Source organism: Erpetoichthys calabaricus, chromosome 3 (assembly GCF_900747795.2).
Source record: "Erpetoichthys calabaricus chromosome 3, fErpCal1.3, whole genome shotgun sequence".
In the NCBI taxonomy this organism is placed as follows: domain Eukaryota; kingdom Metazoa; phylum Chordata; class Cladistia; order Polypteriformes; family Polypteridae; genus Erpetoichthys; species Erpetoichthys calabaricus.
The window spans coordinates 308,473,679-308,488,416 of NC_041396.2; the positions used below are offsets into that span (position 1 = coordinate 308,473,679).

The 14,738-nt window shown below is 42.0% G+C and overlaps 1 protein-coding gene and 1 long non-coding RNA gene across 2 annotated transcripts in view; one reads left to right on the plus strand and one right to left on the minus strand.

Annotated features, from left to right (window-relative positions):
* The window catches only part of LOC114644451 (tripartite motif-containing protein 16-like), a 193,397-nt gene that overhangs the window by 96,115 nt on the left and 82,544 nt on the right, over positions 1 to 14,738 (minus strand). The gene's annotated exons all lie outside the window — the stretch shown is intronic.
* On the plus strand, positions 4,377 to 5,979 carry LOC114644446 (uncharacterized). Its single transcript, XR_003714960.2, has 3 exons — positions 4,377 to 4,437; positions 4,888 to 4,953; positions 5,940 to 5,979. It is a non-coding gene; the product is annotated as an uncharacterized LOC114644446 (long non-coding RNA).

Sequence of the window (14,738 nt, forward strand, 5' to 3'; positions counted from 1 at the left end):
ACCCAGAGGTGATACCAGTCCATCTAAATAATCCTTTACAACATCTAAGTAGCAACAGAAGTGCCTTGTGACTGGTAATTCTTATTAGGTAACTTAATTCTGTGTCTTTTTTCCTTCCAACCAGATCTCTGTGGAAAATGAATTGGAGGAAAACGAGAAGAGCTTCTTTGATCTGATTTGTTGTATTGGAAAAACCCAGAAGAAATTGATTGAGAAGATCAGAGAACAAGAAAAGACAGAAATTGAGAAGATTGAAGGAGGCAGGGAGGAACTGGAGAAGGAGATCGAGGAGCTGAAGGGGAAAGATGCTGAGTTGAGGGAGCTGTCAGAGACCAAGGACCACTACTGCTTCCTACAGGTGAGGTGACACTTCATTGGGTACCTGATCAGATTGGGGTGTGTGGGTCCTGAGAACATTTAGAGAGAAATTCAAAAGACCTGAGGAGTTTGTATAACATGACAAGAGCGGACCATTCAGCCCAGTGCAGATCATCTTTTCATATTCACCTAATATTTCTAATACGCCTGTTTACAAAAGTGTTTGAGTTGCTGCTTCCACCTGCACCAGAGGATAATTTGTCCGTTGTCTGTACATTTCTTGGTGTGGAGAACTACATTTGAATGAAATGTATGCCTAACTACTTCTTTTTAAATACAACCTCTAATTAAAGGTGACACCTGACACCAACTACCTTCATATCTTTAAACACTTCTGTCAGGTCACATCCTCATGTCTCTGCTCTTAAACTGGTAAAATTCAAGTCCTTCAGCATTTTCTAACAACTCAGACCCCACAGTCCAGGCTCGTTACTCTTCTCTCCACTCTGTCTTCTACTGTTATGTCATTTATTGAATATGGTGACAAACCTGCTGTCACAAGAACGACAGAAAGTCATCAAAAAGGTTTGGGGCAGCCACCCGTATATTGTTCCTTGGCTGCAAAAATGGCTTAAATTGAACAGAGATGCTCACAGATACTTGTCCAAAACAGACTGAAGGCATGGTATCAAGGATGGCGGCTTTAGTGGCGCTGCGACTGTGTGTGATTTCCCATGGATGGTCTGCAAGGGATTGAGAGAGACAGTCAGTGCACCTCGCAGTCCCCTGGTCTGGCGTATAATTTGTATTATTCAGGCCCTTTAGCTGTCTCTCAATCGCACGTATGTGACGCTGCACACACACTTCTTGATCTGGACTCACTGCTCCTGATACGCTACATGGTCCAAGGTATGTGGACTGCCCTTCTAATCAGTGAATTGAGTTTTGTCAGCCAACACATTGCTAAGATGTCCACACAGCCCTGGAATCTGGCCGTGTAACGGGGTGCACTTGAACTGAAGAGCTTGTGACTTTCAGCATAGCACAGTCATAGGATGCCACATTTCTAACAAGTTGGTCTGTTAAATTTCTTCCTTGGCTAAATGTAAGTGCTGTAAGTGTGAAGAAGAAATGTCTATGAGCAACAACAACAGCTCAGGTGGAAAGTGGTAGAACACACAAGATCTGTGAGCACCAAATGCTGAAGCACATAAATATCATCCATCTTTGGTTGCAGCAGCCAATACTGAATTCCAGATGGCCTCTAGAATCAACATCAGCATGGAAACTGTTTCTCTGGAGCTTCATTAAACAGTGAGCAATACCAAGGACCAGCTGGAGTGGTGTAAAGCCCACTGCCATTGGAGTCTGGAGCAGTGGAAACTCAGTCTCTGGAGTTTTGAATTATTCGTCACTGAAGATCTGGTGGTCTGCTTGGTGAATCGGGGTTTGGCGTATGCCAGGAGAATACCACCTGGTAACAGTCTGGTGAAGGTCAACAGAGAAATGGTGTGGAACAACCTGACTGACCTGCACAAGGCCCTGACATGAAATCTACTGAACACTTTTGGGATTGACAGGAATGGTGACGGTGATCTCCGCATTATCAGCCAACATCAGGGCCGACCTCCGTAATGCAGTTGTCGAAGTGTGAGTCGATGCAAACCGCAGCAGACATGTTGCAAAATCCAGTGGATGTTAAGACAGCGAAGATGGGCTGCCAACTCCATGTTAATCTCCAAGGGTTTGAAATGAACTACATGTTCTTTTGGCCGTGTAGTGCATATACTGTAGTGCATACGTCATGGACACCATGTCACCCACCTTCTCAGTAGCCTTCTCCATTTTGTCTGGTTGAAGATGGTGATCAATTTAAAAGGACGCCCAAGTCTCTCTCATCACCTTCTAGCTGCAGACCTACCGTTGTATAATTAAATTGAATGGATTTCTTTGTCTGCGGTGGGTTGGCACCCTGCCCAGGATTGGTTCCCTGCCTTGTGCCCTGTGTTGGCTGGGATTGGCTCCAGCAGACCCCCGTGACCCTGTGTTCGGATTCAGCGGGTTGGAAAATGGATGGATGGATGGATTTCTTTGTACCTTGGTAAGTCTTTACTTTTAATTTAATTAACGTCACCACACATCTATCAAAGCAGCAGCTCCAGCACTGACCCCAATCCCCAATTCTAACTTTACATTCACAGTTACGTGTTTTCTGTCATTGCAGCATTTCACCTGAACACTCCTAAGGTGCTAGAAAAGTTACCTGCCATTGTTCTCAATGACAGAACTCCGGCATGCAGCAGTTTTCTATTGTTTTCAGCCAAACATTGAAAGCAATGGTGCCGCTCATAAAAGGACACAGAGGCGAGTTTTGGAAGTGTTTGTGCATGGAGTCACTGCCTCTACCTGGACGAGCCAGGAGTGAAGCAACTCATTAAAAGTAAAACACGTGGCACCGATTGACAGAGAGCTCAAGTTCACACGTACCTCGAGATCAAGTGAGAAGAACTTAGCAAAAGTTGAACTTTAAACGGATTCAAACTAAGTGTAAAGCTAGAAGTACAGATGTGTTCACATACAGGCAGAGTGGTAGCGCAGAACGGCCATTTCATCTGTGAGGGGTTTGCAGGATCTCTGCTCGTGTTGTTGTGTATTGATCGATATTAATGAGTGCGTTTAACGGTGTATTATTACCTGTTTTAATGCTGGGAATGTGTCAGTAATACTTTTCAATTAAGAAAATGTGTCAAGTCCTTTGTGCAGTACATAATATCCACGCCATTATTCCATCCCCTGGCTGAACACTGGCCACTGTGCCGACATATCAACCACTCTGTTATAAAATATCTGAAGGAAATAACTGGATTGATAGCTGGATTCAAACGGAGCAGATTTTTACAAACAGGTTTCTGGTTGTGAACTGCACACAGCGCACTCTTTTCTGCTTGGCTGGCGACTGAGCCCTGAGAATGACTGCCACACCGTCCATCATATTCACTTCTTGTCGTCCACCGAGTGACCCTAAACTGGGCAGCTGAAATGTACCCCTCAGCTCATGTAGGATTAAATATATACGAGGATAACATCTGTTTAGTTCTTCTGAGGTGGTTACACTGTGCTTGTCACTAGCAGTTACTAGACGACTGGGTGATGTCACACTCATAGCAGCAGGCTTCTTCTTTTTATCGTCTTACTGAAATAACGCAATGTTTTAAGTTTTGTTTTTTTGGTCACACATCATGTACTTAAGCGCTTCATTGAAACTCTCGTGTAATTGTGGAATTTCTCAGGATGCTGCATGCTTCATAGAGAGTCAGAATCATCCTGATTGACATCTTTAGCAGCAGAACAGGGTGAAGTCAATATGTGCAATCACAATGCTGATGACTCTGCTCTGCAGGGCTGTGATCACCAGGATTAAAAGCACTAAAGCTATAGAAGACATTCTTGAAACACAGCCTACAAAATGTACAGTAAATGATGTCAATCATATCAGCAAAATACGCTCTAAAGACCCTGGACAAATACCTGAAACACATTGGAGAAACACCTGAAAAGCCCCCAAAAACCCCAACAAAATGCTTGGCCAGCGCGTGCAGAAAGTCATTAAAAAGCTTGCTAAACAATCACTGAAGTGTGAATGAGCCCCAATTCGACTTAAGCTCCTCACACCATAATGTCTTGTGGTGCTTAGTCAATTCTGTACCCGTCTGCCCGCTGCGCCCTCAGTGCCCTCATTTACAGGCTGATGACTCGCCACTCAGCCGTTACAGGATTATTGAAAGTCAAGGACGATAATAAGTTACGTGAAACTACACTGAAGTTCACTCTCATAAATAAGCAATACATTAACGAGACATCATCGCCCATTTAACCAGGCTGGCTGTCCACCACACAGATCCCTTAAATCAGAAGAGCTTCTTCTAACAAACATTTCTTTGATTTCTCCATGTTTCCAGACTTTCCAGTCTCACGGTGTCCTTCCTGCAGAGGGAGACTCACTCAGCTTCACTGTCACTGAGAACTTCTCATCTGAGGTCCTGAGAAAGAATCTGTCCTGTGTGAAGAAGAGTCTGGAGAAGATCAGCCAGTGGGACATCGTGACATGGACTCTATCAGGTACATCATCTGGTTATGTTGTGTCTGCTGTTAAAGTCAAATAGAAGGACAAACGGACGATAAGAGGAATCTGAGAGATGAGGCACATGAAGAAGGCCTGCTCTTTAACGTGTCTGCGGTGTCAGCCTTTGCTCTTAAAGATGTTTGATATGTTTTATAGCGCCTTTGACACTGACTAGCTGAGTGAGGTCACACTTGCTTTTACAAACATTTATTTCTTTATCTTTTCGTGATTGGCCATTTTCAGATGTCATAGCAGCTGTTTTTCTGTTGGTCGATTGTGCTTATTTGTATTCACGCGTCTTTTCAAACACATCACTTATTTTATTACAATTACAAAGAAACTTTGTTTGTCCTTTTGTGTTTTATATGAACTGCACTAAGAATTGACCTGACATTACATGAAGACATCTTCACAGTTTCCATTCTTCTCTTTCTTTTTACTTTCAGGTCGTGAAGCTTCAGTTTTCACCCTACAGCCTCCTGAACCTCGGAGCAGAGACGAGTTTTTACAATGTGAGTGTGAGTTTGTGCTTTGACTGAATCGATCCCAAGGACAGAAATCATTTCTCTTTTAATGTCTCAGGACAAGCTTCTGACATCAAAGTGTGACCAGCAGAAAGTGACGTGCGACTGTTGAGAGTGACTGATAGGACTGAGTGAGTGCCGGGGACCTGAGACTGGGGCATTATGGGTTAGAGACCATCAGGACAGAGAAGCACCAAAGCAGGCTGTGTGGTGTGAATGTCTTCAAGTGTCGAGTGAACTCCCAGGAAGTCCAAACACATCACCTTCAAATGAAATCTTGCGAACTACGCCAGGTCTGCCAGTCGCACACAAACGGCTTCTTTACTTTCCTGTTTTCCATTCTCTCCTTTCTGTGTGTGTCTCTTATTGGCTCATTCTCTTTTATTATAATTTTAATGATGATAATCATTTCTCAGCACTCAATGGCCGTCTTGTTTGCTGGCCAGTAAATCACTGAGTTGGCAGTCAGGAGTTTTATGACAATTCAGTAGAAACATTTCAATCTCAGGCAGTTTATTTTTAATTTGATTTTCATATTCTGTGTAGCCCTCACATGCAGGCTGACCCCTTAATGTTTAGTAGGACACTGGGAATGGAAGGAGAAGAACGAAGATCAGCGGAGTCATTGGGAGGAAAGGGAAAATCAATTTAGTGATGAAGTGTGACGGGATTGATTTTAAATTAAAGAGGTGGACTGTGACAATAAAAAGTGTCATTTAATAAAGCCAGCGGTCACTGTGGACAGTCCATTAGAACTCTGACCTCGGTGGTGACCTCGGTGGTGTTTATCATAATTCCAGAATTGAATTTTAAATGCCCACGTGTTCTATCCAATCAGAGGAACTCTTTACTGTTGATGGCACTCAAGTCAGCGCAGCTCCTGATTGGTTCTTGTTAATCGTCTGTGTTGGGCCCCGACCACAGTCATGTGACACACTCAGATTCCTCACTCGTTTTCTTTTCTCTCCTTTCAGACTTCTGTCCACTCACACTGGACATCAACACGGCACACAGAGACCTCTGTCTGTCTGAAGGGAACAAGAAGGTGACACATGCGGGGACAGTCACTGACTATCCTGATCATCCTGACAGATTTGACTGGAGTCCCCAAGTTCTGTGCAGAGAAGGTCTGACTGGGACTCGTTGTTACTGGGAGGTGGAGTGCAATGGAATCTGGATAGACATTGGAGTCGCATATAAAGGACTGAGCAGGAAAGGGTGGGACTGGGTGTGTGGGCATAGATACAATGAAAAGTCCTGGTGGCTGTATTATTCTAACTGTCATTTATCGGTGTATCACAATAACAAGAAGATTGAAATCAGTGCCCCCCGCAGCTCCAGAATAGGCGTGTATCTGGACTGGCCTGCTGGCTCTCTGTCATTTTATAGAGTCTCACACACAATGACCCTCCTGCAAAGGTTCAGCACCACCTTCACTGAGCCCCTCTATCCAGGGTTTTCCCTTAAGTATCACTCCAGTGTAACAATCTGCCATCTGACACCATGTGACCACTGACCAGGACCTTCCACCGGTCACTTGATGTCCCCACAAGTGCAGGTCCTTTTTGTGTTTATAGTTTGGGGTCAAAATGAATTTTACAGGATGGATTAGGGCAGCACCTCTGTGACTGAATTTTGGGATGAGAATGCAGGGTGAGTGCGGCCATCATGGTCTCCATTATTATTGGGTTTAAGTAGCCAATCAGGTGTGTGTGTGTGTGTGTGTGTGTGTTGTAGTGTGGGGTTGGCGAGACCACAGACCTACAAATACCAGTCTGACCAGCACTGGTCACTGTTGACTGACAGCCACATGTCCTTCAGGGTGACACCCAAACAACTGCTGTGACATCTTGAGTGTCATTGAATGTCACCTCTTAAGCAGGACAGGCATGTGATCCTGCTGGAGCAGCACTACTGAAAGGCACTATATAGACTAAGTATCAAGAGCTCTTGAGTAGTGACTGTGTATATGTAGGAGCACAGAGTGACAAATGTGACTGGAGTGTGGCCCTCTCGCTAGACATTTTATGTCCCTCTCAGGGGGTCCATCATTTCTGAATGAATTCCATATGAATGTCTGAATAGGAAGACTCACTGGTCAGTCAGATGTCGGCCATACTTATAGTCTAGTGTTGTACTGTGTCACTTAATGCCATTTTTAAAATAATAAACTGCACCTCCTCCTCCTTGTCCCCAGATTTGTCTCTACTGGTACCCTGGAAACACCGACATCCTTAAAAATACAAATTCTTGGTCAGTTGACACACACTTGGCGTGGGTACAAGTGTCTGTGGGCCTTGCAGTGGTCTGACACCCCATCCGGGGTTGAGCCCTGCCTTCTCCCTCCACAAAACTGAAACAGAACTGCGGATAAGAAAGAAGGGATGGACAGAAGGGGTCACTGATTGGTCAGTCGCCAAAATGGTGCCTCTAAGATCTATCTATCTATCTATCTATCTATCTATCTATCTATCTATCTATCTATCTATCTATCTATCTATCTATCTATCTATCTATCTATCTATCTATCTATCTAGGGGGGAATCTAGCTTTATACAGGAGATTATTAAATAAATTAATTTTATAGTATAAGAAACAACAAACCTTTTCAAAAATACACCAGAATGTCTGAAATGAAAGAAAACTAAAAAGAAAGAACATTTCTGATTTGGCTGTTCCAGTCACACAGAGGCACTAAACAGAAATCTAAAACCTCAAAGCAGAAATCATTCAATGAAATAGGAGAACACAAACATGAAACCAGAAATGGAGAAACAACCAGTCAGGCAGACGGGCAGCAACTTAACAGGAGAGACTGAGGGCTTGTACTGCAGTACAGCAGCGCCGTCTAGTGGACACACTCTGTATTACATATGTGATAAATGTCAGAAGTAAAGGTGGATTGTAAAAAAAAAAGTCAAAATATATTAAAAACATAACAGTTTAAGTGTTATAAAACACTTGAACAGATGTATTTAAATGTTACTGCTAGCAAACATCAGTTCGTTTATCAATTTAATGAGAACCCAAAAGGCTGAAGTGATCACATAGTCAGTCACATGGCTTTCAGGGCTGTGAGATCAGCTGATTCTTCTGTTAGTAAGCTGCTCCCACTAGTGGCCACTTTCAATATTACACACCTGGAAAAGCTCCAGTGTAAAGGATTTGGTCAGATCTAAAAAAATATTCTTAATATTGACATAACCTTTAAGGCCAGTGAGTTTTGTTAGGTTATATAAGATTCCATATGCTAAAAGAACATTTATTTTATGTGAAGTTTTGTTAATAATTAAGTATACTGAGATGGTTGAAATTTGCTTTACTTTTTGTTTGCAGTGTGGTGTAAGGATGGTATGACAATAAAGCTGATTGACTTGACTTCTGAAGATATTATGACTCCTAATTATTGATCCATCCATCCATCCATTATCCAACCTGCTATATCCTAACCACAGGGTCACGGGGGTCTGCTGGTGCCAATCCCAGCCAACACAGGGTGCAAGGCAGGAATCAAACCCCAGGCAGGACACTTGCCCACCGCAGGGCACACACACACACCCACACACCAAGCACACACTAGGGACAGTTTAGGATCGCCAATGCGCCCAAACCTGTATGTGTTTGGACTGCGGGTGAAAACTGGAGCACCCGGAGGAAACCCACGCAGACACGGGGAGAACATGCAAACTCCACGCAGGGTGGATCCGGGAAGCAAACCCAGGTCTCCTAACTGCGAGGTAGGAGCACTACCGCTGTGCCACCATGTATTAATGATCCATTTATTTAAAAAATTATAAAAGTAAAAATATCTTTTTTTATTTTGAAAAACATGAGGTGTGTAACAAGTAATATGTTGATACTGCGTGAATGTTTTCCCCTAAGTGTCCAGCTGTGAAATCGATTATTAGGCAGATAAGTGGTGCTCTCCATTATGAGTCTAACTGTAGGCACTGTAGCATGTGGCACATGTTGGCACTCATGGCAAGTTTACAAAGAGATGTCATAGTCGTGGCGGACTTGAATTATCCAAATATTAACTGGGATAACCTTGCAGGTGGAGGAGCACAAGAGCAGGAGTTTTGAGAAGTAATCAGTGACTGTGAACACAGCATATTAAAACACCAACACGGGGTGAAGCCTGTCTGGATTTAGTGTTTAGTAATAATCAGGATAGAGCTGAGGGTGTAGAGGTGATTGGACCACTAGGGTCACGTGACCATAATGTCATACAATTCTCAATATTATTTTTGTTATTCAAAAATGCAACAGAACTACTGAACAATGCAAAATAAATTATATTAATGATTTCAGTAATATATACACCAGTGTTATTTACATAATGTATATATTAATGAAATCATTGAATAACAACAACTATCACAAATTCAGTTAAATAAGTTACTTGTATATAAAAAAGTTTCATAAGAAGTTAATAATAACACAGGAAATTGTTAAAAAATGTAAGGATAAACATGCATAAATCAAAAAATAAGAATAACCAACAACAGGGATCCACAGGTGTGCTGCTTGAACACACTTCATACAATTAATACAATTCCAGAAGCTTGGACCCCTAATTATGTCTGAAATAAAGTCAATATCGATCCTATTTGATGTCTAAAATTGTACATCATCCACCGTTCAATGCTGTATGTTTTCGGCAAGAACGTCTGAAGGAGGCAGGACAAAAAGCTGAACTTCTATCTAGTAAATGTGGCCGTTAAGAAAACCACAAACATACACATATAATGTCCTTCTCGTTCGCTCAACTTAGTAGAGCAAATCTCATGGCATTAAAATCTGGTTCAAGCGGTTCAACTGTGTGTTAGACCAGAAATCCCACTGCTTGTACATTGACAGCAATAATTTAGCAAAGGCAAATCTGACTGACTATGAACAAACAATGAAGATAAAATAGGAAATGAATTCATTCAGATGTAGGCAGCCCAAAATGTACAAATGTCCTGCCGGATTTTGTTCTAATTTTCAGACTCCACTTGAGGGTCCTCTTACAAGGGGGTCTTCGTAGCTGTATTATCGTAGTATTTCCCTCTACTTACCCTTTACCTGTTTTCTGAAGGGTAAGTGTTCTCGTCAAGTTCATTATCGGGTTGGTCTACTGATGCACTTTAAGATGAACACACACATACATAGCTATACGCAGACACACAGACCACAACAGTGACCATGAATGGCACACAACACACACACACTGAGTAACCTCTAGCACTTTAAACCACACAAGTGCTTTAGGCATAAGACAGCCTGTCACTCAGCACTTCAAGAGACTTACTTATTATCGGCATGAACAACATACAATGTTATTACTTCAATCACTCTAGACATTAAGACAAAGCATAGAAAGTTAAAAGCAACATGGTATTTATTACAAGAATAATAATAATACCACTGGAACCAAGAATAATAGAAAATAAGTACTGATAGGAAAGTCTGGATATATATAGTCTTTAGAAAAAGCTTACAAAAAAGTTACAGATGTCAAGGATGAATGTCCCAGGGCGGCGTTTGATTTAGCAATCAATGTCCATGATGCTTTTCTGATGACCAGTGACATCTTCGTCCGTCGTCATTGTTTCTCTTCTTCTTGTTCTCTTCTTCTTCTCAGATGATGCATATTTATTCTAAAATGGTACCAGGGGGTTTTACAAGATATGATTGATAGATATTCTGATTGGCTGGCTGTCAATATGAAGAATTAATTCACTGTCCGTTTACCCAAACAATAAAACCTTTTATGTTCTCTGAGGTGTCCGAAGATCTTCCTTTCTCAGGCTGTAAAATAATTAGGTATCGGCTCAGTCTTCCTTTCCCAGGTTATAAAGTAATTGAGCCACCAGCATGTCTTCCTTTCAATGTTGAAACAGCTGTTTTAAAAGTGAGGTGTAAAGGAAGAAAACCTGCTTTGATTTGTCTTAAATGTAGTTCATCTGTTGTGTTGTCTCGAACAAAATATAATGGAAAATTAAACCAAAATGTACAGATTTCATACACCATAACAGTAGCACATTGTAGGTGCGATAGGAGGCCTAACCCCGATGTTTGACGGAAACACTATGTAGCTGCGTTTACACAGAATTACCAAAGTTCAGTAGCTTTAGTTTGCAAAATGGGATTCGGTGATAGCTTGATACGTTGTAATGAATCCACAGACAAAATATCTTCATTTTAAAAGCTTTAGTAAAACTTTAAAGTAAAACAGTTCACACAAAAATAGGGAAAAAATTGATATAGCAAAGAAAACTAATGTTCTGCTTTAGCAAAGGTTCTGTTTAAAGCTTATGTATCTTGTCTCATTCTTTAAGTTTGCTTATACATTTCTAAACGTTTCATGAATTTATCTAAACTTTAATTTTCTAAGATCAGCTCTTACATTTGCAGCCCCTAATTGATTATGCAGGAGCAGAGACAATTACTATATTTTTATACTTTTACATTAACTATTGTTTCCAAATCACTAGCAATAAAACTGCAAACAAGCATTTTATAATTTCTTATTTCAAACATTGGCTGTTACATCAGGCAGGCACAGTTTATTCACAGGTCTGTCCAGTGTGCTGGTTTTGATCTGCACACAGACTCATGTTTTTTGTTTTTTTTAGAAGTATATTTTAATTTTATTGAATTTTTTAAAATCAAGTAACACTCTATACACCTAACTCGAGTTTTACAAAAAGAAAAAGAAAAAAAAGAAAGGTTTGAAACAAATCAACCCCCACCCCTGAGAAAGAGAGCTAGGCCAGCAGTGTAAAACGTTATTCTAGTAAAGACAAATGAATCAATAAAATAATAAATCAATAGAGATAAATGGAGTAAAAGAGGGGTGAGAAGCTGCTTCCTCAATTTAAATGCTTATTCTAAAATGTTACCCTGATAGGTTTTGAAAAAGTTTTGTACAGATCCTCGAAGTGCGAATTTGAGTTTTTCCAGTTTCAAACGGTATATAACATCAGTTACCCACTGACTTAGAATACGAGAGTTAGGATTCTTCCAGTTCAGCGAGACAAGTCTACGTGCCAGTAGTGCAGTAAAGGCAGTTACAGTTTGTCCTTCTCCACTTAAAGCCCCTCTGTGAGCCCACCAAACACAGCTGTCAATGGATTAGGAGGGATTGTGACATTCAAGATGTCTGAAGGGCACTTAAAGATTTTGGTCCAAAATGATGTTAATTTGGTACAGGCCCAAAACATGTGACCCAATGAGGCCGGAGCTCAATTGCAGCGTTCGCAGGTTGGATCTTGCCCTGGAAACATTTTGGACAATCTTAAATGAGAGAGATGCACTCGATATATAATTTTAAGTTGAATAATTCAATGCTTTGCGCATATGGAGTTCGAGTGAATTGTGTGCATTGCTACCTTCCACTCCTTTTCTGAAATATTGAGTAAGAGATCCTTTTCCCACTTTTCTCTTGAATCTTTGAAAGGGAGGGACTGTAAAATAGTTTTAGATATTACAGAAATGCTGTCGGAGTCCTCAAGAATGAACAATATTTTTCACGGTATAGAGGTAGGTGGGAGGTGAGGAAAATTGGACAGATTCTGTTTAACAAAGTTTAGAATTTGAAGGTAGTGAAAGAAATGTGTTGCTGGTAACTTAAATTTGAAGTGTAATTATTCATAGGATGCAAAAACGTTGTCTATGTACAGATCTCTAAGTGATTTAATCCCAGATGTTTTCCAGGTATTAAAAAGTGCGTATGTTGGAGAGGGTGGGAAAAGGCGGTTCTTGTGCATTGAAATTCTGTTAGTGCTGTTAGGACTGCTGGCACAGTATTTTGTGGGTCTGATATATACTGTACAGCACCGTATCATCTGCATATAGAGACACTTTCTGTTCTGTTCCAGTCCTGCTTGAAGAGTATCTGTTTGTGGTATCTGTAATGTGTCTAGAAATGCCTTATTTATAGTAGTCTCTAAATGTGTGCATCATATTTTTATGATCAATGATGTTGTCTCCGTTTGTGCCGGTGATTGCTGGGATTGCATTGCGACCTTCCTGCTTGTGGAATTTGCTGAGCTAAGATCTTATTGGCTTTCTCGCCATGTTCATAATAATGATGTCTTATTTAAGTATGAGTTGTTCAGTTTCTTTAATTGTTAAGCAGTTGAACTCTGAATGTAGAGCCTGCCTTTTCCTATGAAATGCCTCAATTGGACACCTGGCATGTTCTTGATCTATTCTAGTAATTAGCTCTGATACCAATTTATTTTTGTGGGAAAGATATGAGATAAGCTGTCCTCTTAAGAAGGCCTTCAGGGTTTCCCAGAGTATCCCTGCAGAGACCTCTGAGGGTGTATTTGTCTCTAAAAACTTGATTTGCTTGGATATAAATTCTGTACAGCTCTCGTCGACTAATAAAAGTGGATTAAGATGCCATCTGCGAGATGACTATGTGGGGCATAATGATTTTAGCTCCTGTAAAATGGTGCTATATAAGCGCCCAACCCGACACAGATTCACACTGGAGGCACATATAAAATATAAAGACTTTTATTTTTCTTCACCTGTGGGGCACGTCTTCCCAGTAATCCCCACAGGCACAACACAGTCCCAAGTGTGCAAGCACCACCAAACACACCACACACTTTCTTCTCCTTTCTCTTCCAAGCTTTGTCCTCCTTCTCCCCATTCTGGCTGCTGAGTGGTGGTTCTTGGCTCCTTCTATGGGGCATCCGGAAATGCTCCAGGTGCTTGATTGCCGACATTCGGCTGCTCTTCTGGGTGTGATGAAACCAGTGCCCAGAAGGGTCCAGCAGCTCCTGCTGCAGCACCCCCTGGTGGCACCAGTGGAACCCAACAGGGCTGCACAACACTCCAACCTCCATGAAGCCCTGCGGGAGTCTGAGGCACCACTGAAACCCAGGGAGGCTGCCATCTAGCGTCCAAGGGGAGATACTGGGTTTCCCATGGGCCCCGGCCACCTGCCACCCTCCAAAATCAAAGCGGCATGGTCGGAAATAACAATAGCATCGTATTTACAAGACTTAATCGTAGGCAAGAAGTTGTTATCTACAAAGAAATAATCAATTCTTGAGTAGCGATGATGCACTGGTGAGTAGAAGGAATACACTCTTGAGTTTGGGTTTAGAAATCTCCAGGGGTCTGATAAGTTGTGGTCAGTTACAAACTGTGTAATTGTCTTTGCAGTGTCAGATGTCATTGCCCCTGTGACAGGAGACCAATCTAGGTCTGGATTTAAAACACAATTGAAGTCTCCAGCCATTATAATTTTTTGAGTGTTCACATTGAATTCCCTATCTGGGATCTGGCATTGTCTTGATGACTTGACCCTGTGGCAGATGGCCCTTGTGTACATGGTCCAGGGGAACAACCTTGGGCAACACAACATCTTCCCCGAAATGCTTGGTGGCAGCCCCCCGGGTTGCATCATGGCCACAGGCATGGGATTTTGGGACTCAGCCCTATTGGGCTCCGTGGCCTCCACCAGGGGGAGCTGCATGGCTTCCTGAGCCCATATGGGTGGTTATTCCACCACAACTGGATGTGCAGCCAGATGCAGGTCATCAAACACCTGATGCACTTCTGGGTGGGCTATAAAGGGAGCCAGCAAGCACCACTCAAGGAGCCAGAGTCGGGAGAAGGAGGACAAAGCTCCCAGAGAGAAGTGGAGGATTCAAAGAAGAAGATTTTGTCTTGGTGTATTGCCTGTGCACTTGGGACTGTGTTGAGCCTGCAGGACACGGGGAAGACATGCTCCCACAGGTGAAGAAAAATAAAGAAACATTTCTTTG